Source organism: Anser brachyrhynchus (assembly GCF_964034855.1).
Source record: "Anser brachyrhynchus genome assembly, chromosome: 12".
NCBI classification, from domain to species: domain Eukaryota; kingdom Metazoa; phylum Chordata; class Aves; order Anseriformes; family Anatidae; genus Anser; species Anser brachyrhynchus.
In genome coordinates, this window is record NC_137707.1 from 4,087,464 (window position 1) to 4,093,495 (window position 6,032).

The window sequence follows — 6,032 nt, forward strand, 5'->3', positions numbered from 1 at the left end:
GGTTAAAACAGTTGAAGTATTGGAAACTTTCAGTAAAAGACTTTGAAAAAACCACCTCCATCCTGGCCAACGTGCGGAAGTGATGGTCTAATTTTGCTTTTGGGGCAATAGTTACCGTAAGTAGTCTGCACAACCACATGTGTGTATAGTCTTTATGGTAGTTCATATGGAAGCTTATGAAATTAAAGTAGATGGTTTCCAGTTCCATCTGAAGTTTGATGTGCAAGTTTTAGACCTGGAACTTGAACATATGGGAGAACACTGTGTGTTAAATATGTACGTATACACTCCATATACATTTTTCAATCACTTCATAAAAGGTAGCTGTCAACAATTCAGAGCATCAGAGCAGGTGATTGAAGAAACTACTTACTTTCTTTTTGAAGTAGAATGGGCATTTTGCTAATCAGATTTTTATATGGAGCCTTAGGGTGAACGTATGCACATAACTGTATTAGTACAGAAATTTTCACTGAACTATTACAGGATCGGCTACTTTTGTTCTGAATGGTAGTCAGAAGATGTCTTCATTCTGTTGTTGGGTTTCCAAGCTTTGAAAAATACTTCTTCCTTTACAGTTCAGGTTTCAATTTAGTTGCTTGTAAAAATAGGTACAAGGTACTCTTGGCAGAGAGGAATGAAGAAAGAGAACCCTTTCTCTCTCTTTTTTTTTTTTTTAAGCTCTTGAAATTTGAAGAAACCAGGTTACTTACTTCAAATGGAAGAGTTCTGAAAATGCAATTTTTTTTCTTTTTTTTTTTGAAACAGGAGGAGCTATGAGGGCAGTGAAATGTGCATCCACCTCTTCTCCACAGTTCAAATAGTACTATGGCTCCTGCTTATTGCAGATGGAAGTAAAAGACAATGCAATAGTCTTAATGGCTGGACTTACAGGATAATGAATTTTTTCCACTTGAAGCCCCAAACAAAATGTATGAGAGTTAGTTCAATAATTTGATAATATCTTACAAGGAAGAAAAACAAAGCTTGCTAGCTTTTTGTTATCATTTCAATTATGTCCGAAGACCTCTGGCTTACACCCAGTGCAGAAAACATTATTCTGCAGTGCTTATATCTGCCCTTGGCTTGAGGGAAACATGCACGCCTCTTTCTTCCTATCACTCCTAAAATTGAGAAGATAGATACTGTCATTTTGGCATGTCAAAGCAGCCACAGAAGTTTCTCTAAAATTCTGATAAACTCCTGTACCCCATGGTTCCCAGGCTGCCTGCATAGCTGCCTACCAATGTAATTTAGCTGACATGTTGGGAACAAGTCTGCCCCTTCCGTCTTACCTTATGCGTATGCCCCATTTCTCATGAATTGACTTAATAGTTGCTTCCTGCATTAGCAGTCAACTCAGTTTAGTAAAATTCTTAGTTGTTGTTCTAAGGTGCTTGAGATGTGGGGCTGAGCAGCAGATTAAAGGCAAGGATCTGCAGCATCTTCCAGGAGCCGTTATGGATAAGTACGTTTGTTACCCAACATCTGTTCTCCATCAGAGCCCTAGCACCTGCAGAGATATTTCCTCTTCAGCCATTGTTATGGTTTTGGTTATTGATTGTGTTTCGCTTTCTGAGGTCACTTCATCTGTTTTATTGATAAGCTAGCAATGGGAGGCTCAATTTCCTACTGTGAGTTCTGTACCAGATTCACGGTACAATTTTAAATGCAAAAAAATCAGATGAGGGTGAAGGTGGGACAGTCTCTGCTCATAAAAGCCACCAGCTGTTAATTGCTATTAGTTTTCTTTCATTGGTCATTGATTCCTAAGCATCTAGCAGTGCTTGGATTTTCCAATTTCTAAAGAGCGATTTTAGCATGAATGATGCTGAAGAGAAAAAATAAATATTCACCATCTGTACTACGTCTTATGATAATAAGCATGTCATTAGAGAGGGATTTTATTGTATCAAAGGGTGTCTTCACAGCTCAAAAAGACAAGAGGAGGCCAGTTTCTTGCCCTCCTTCCTCTCAACGTGTAAAAATTGTTACTCTGGTTTTGAAGAGCAGGCTGTTAGCAGCAAGGGCGTTGATAGCTGTCAGGTAACACCCACGGGACTCTTACGGGGGGACAACTGGCAAAAATAAAAGAGCAGTAGCTTCAAATCTGTCACTTAGTGGTTCTAAAATGAGACATACTAAAAGCTGAGAATGGTTTGGCAAAGTTACAGCTTTGTACCAGTGCCGTGTGTGACCGTGCCAGCAGCCCTCCCAGCACTAACACTATTCACCTGTCCCACCAGGTTTCTGCTCTGGTAGGAGGCAGTGCTTTTGAGTGCAGGTTTTTAACCAGCACTGCTGAAATAACTGTGACTTTAGGCCACGATGTAACGCTGTAAACAGTGTTTGGGCTGCCCCACTTGGTGCAGTCCATAGCGTGAAGAAAAGGCCAAAGCTGTAAGGTGCGGTGCCGTTCGTTCCTCACAGAAACCCACCTCGCGGCCTTGCCTGCTCAGGCCCTCACAACGTCCTGTGAACGCCTCCTCAAGGGGGCCCATTTTGCCAGTTGCTTTCACCGACCACCCTGGCCCTTCAGCCTGGATCCCTGACCTTCTCAGAACACTTCTGTCACAACTTGGGGTACCATTTGTCTAGAAGGAAAAAGCGGAGGCTGGTTGTGGTGGCTCGCTTCCTCAGTAAGCAATGAGAGCTGCTGTGCTGTTAGGCACATTGCGGTTTCGCAGCTGCATCCTGCTCTTGAAAGCAAATCAATAGAAATGATGTTACTTTGTCACTTAACGCTTGTTTTATGACCAACTTACACCATTTTTCTTTTCACAGGAGTAGGGCCTCTATCGGTACAAGTTGTGTCGAGTTTAGCAGAACTGTGCTCCAGCGTGTGCCCTGGAAGGGTAATGAGAGGCCAAAATATTGTTTGAAGGGAGGATATTCAGATTAGTTGCAGATGCTGAGCTATCACAAAGTCCTGTTAAAGAAAGCAGTAAGTGTTTCTTGAATCAGATAAACTCTCTATGTATTTCGCTATACTCTTTTAGTTTATAGTCTTTTGGTTTAGTTCAGACTTTCACGGCCTACAAAACATGCCGCCTGTGGTCTCTTTGTGGAAATGAGTACAAAGATTTAGTAGGCCTGATGAACTAAGATAATGGGGGTCCGATTCTTCAGTGCTTTGATAAGGAAACCTCTGGAGCAGTTACACATTTTTAGCATTGTTTTCTCTAGAAAAATAAGGAATGAGGAGCTATCACGTTTACTGAAAGATTAAAAAAAAAAACAAAACAAAACATTTGAATTTTTCAAAAAATTAAATAGTACAGAAGTGTTATGTCTCCAAGGTACTCATTTCCAAACATAGCAAAAATCAGGCGGAAGAAAAAATCTTTATTAATGTTACTCAGAGGTGGTTTCTCAAGCAGACGAGCCAACCACTAGGCTGTTGTACGGATGTTTCTCACTATTTAGGACCCCTCTTTGAAAGAGGACTCATGAATGGACCTAAAGGGAACTCCTATGTCTTAAGCACGTTCAGGCATGTTTCTGCACTTATTCAGGTGCCTGTCAGTAGATATTTTTCCACATGCAGCTACCATAAAACTTCCATCAAGCCATCTACATACATGGTACGCAGGGTAATAGGCAAGCTAAAACGTCCCGATAGTGTTGCATCCAATCTAGGTGCCTACATTTAGATAATTGAGCAATTGCAAGTGGGTCAGAGTCAAAGTACTTTGCAGTTGGACTTTTTTTTTTTTTTTAATTTATTTAGAATATCTGAAACTCTTCAGAAAAAAAAAATGCTTGTTGCCACATAATATCTAATAAATGATAAAGCAAACATATACTTATTCATCTTAAAATAAATTTGTATCAGCATTAGTTAGTAGTTGGAGAATGCTGTTGATACAGCAATATGTAATCTGCCTTGGTAGTTATTAAGTTATTAAACCTTATATACTCAGATTTTAGCTGAGAGCCCAAGGAGAGCTTAACGTGGGATTGGGTTCCAGGCTCTGGTTTCAGCTCAGGTTTGTTACGGTAGTGCCCAGAAGCCATTACCCGCCTGATGAGTCTTGCAGCAGACGGTAGTTCACACAACACATGTCAAACCTTGCTGAAGTTGTCACTGTTCATTGCCTTCTTCAAACTTGATACCAGCCCACCCATTAGCTACTACTCCGGAGCTTGGCTAGTTTCCTACAGCTCTCCTAATTCTCTCAGAGGTGCAGGGCTGGAAGAACAGCTGGTATCTTAGCGAGCTTTCTCTGGTTATCAACCCCATTTAAAGCCTGGTATCAGCACCAGATGCTTGCTGTCTATGCAGATTTCTTAAGGTAAGGCTCAGAAGTTCCCTTTAATTTGGCTTGCTAAGCGCTGGAATCTGCTGATCTTATTTAAGCACTGCCACTGTTGAAGTCAGTGGGAGATTTGTTCTCTTGGAAAGAGTTGGATTTGGATGTATTGATTGTTTTCTCACAGAGAAGTCCTTCCAAACGCAAACACGAACTACATGCTTTCAAGGCTGTAATAAATGCTGCAAATGCAATTTTTTAAAGGAGTTGCATTAATTTTTCATGTGACTGGAGCTGCAGTAACTGCAGAATGCACTATCTCACTGCAATAGCTCACATCACATTGAAAAACAGAAAAAGGTATTGCCTTTTTGTATTCTGTATAGTATTTATGAATATCCATCTCTTCCACTTTTTCTTATCTCTTTATTATGGATAGAACTAACAAGGACAATCTCTGAAAGGCAGCATATGCAACTAGTTGCTGAAACAGATAAACTAGGCAGCTATTGGATTGGTAGGGTCATGAGAAAATAAAAGGTATTCTGGTTCCTTTTTTTAGAAAAGGCAATCAAAAGTTATATATATATCTAATATACTACAGTTGTTCAAACTATTAGAGCCTTTTAATTTTTTAATTTTTTTTTTTTTAATGAAGAACAGAGAAAAATTAAGGTAACTATTTTGCTGAAACAGATATGCAAAGTTCCCACCCCAATGTGATTTGTAAACCAGACAACTCATGAACCCAATTACTGGGGATTAGGCTGGAATCATGTACTGAATCTTAACTGGAGCTGGAATTTGGGAGTGTTGGGGATGCAGGGGAGATAAAGGGGAAAAAATGAGAATTAAAATGACCTAGGTTGTTTCTGCTTAATTAAAAAAAAAAAAAAAAAAAGGAAATGATGCTAAAACTTGAAATAGTGAAAAAAATCATTCAGTTGGTACGATCTGTATATAAGAAAATACTTAGATGGACTTTATGTCCCAGGACAGTATTTAAAATGCAATTTAAATATTTAAGATGTTTGCTTAATTTTTTTATTTTTTATTTTTTATTTTTTTTTATTTTTTTTCTCCCCAAAGAATATTCTCCAGAAGAGATGGCCTTGTTCAAAGTTCATGTACTTACTGGAAGTACAGCTCTCATAAAGACTTATTTTAAAGTTAAGAGAATGCCTTTAGTGAAAATATAAGGTTTTAATTTGGTTTCTGAATAAAAGTATTTTGAATTCTAACCAAATTTCAAATAGTTCTGTATTCAAAATGCGTACTACACCATAGATCTTTGATCTTGTACTGAAATTCTGAAGCTCCCTGCTTTCTTTATGGCACACTCTCAAGCCTTTCTGTAATGTGGTAGTTGCAGACTTGGTCATGGGGTGCATGTCACTGTGCTACTTGACAGGGTTGTTAGCTCCGCTGGGGAAGAGGCAGGATAACTGCTGTAGAGCCATGTGTGACAGAAGTGTCCCATTAATTTTGGGAGCCCAACGTGAGATGTCTGCGACTTGATTCGAGCTAGTACTCTCGTAGCCCATTATTTGTGCAAAGTGGAGCGTCTGTGTTTTGACTGTTAGTCTACACTGCTTGACAACTTTATGAACTGGGGCTCAGCTGTCTCTTGCTTGACACTTAAAAACAATGGAAAAATCCCTGCTGTGCCTGTGAAAGTCTGCCCTGGAGCTAGCTCTTCAGAATCCCAGGGAAAATATGAGAACAGGCCTGAATAGCATTTAGGTCTGAAGGTGGACACCAGAACTCAGGTTCCCAAGG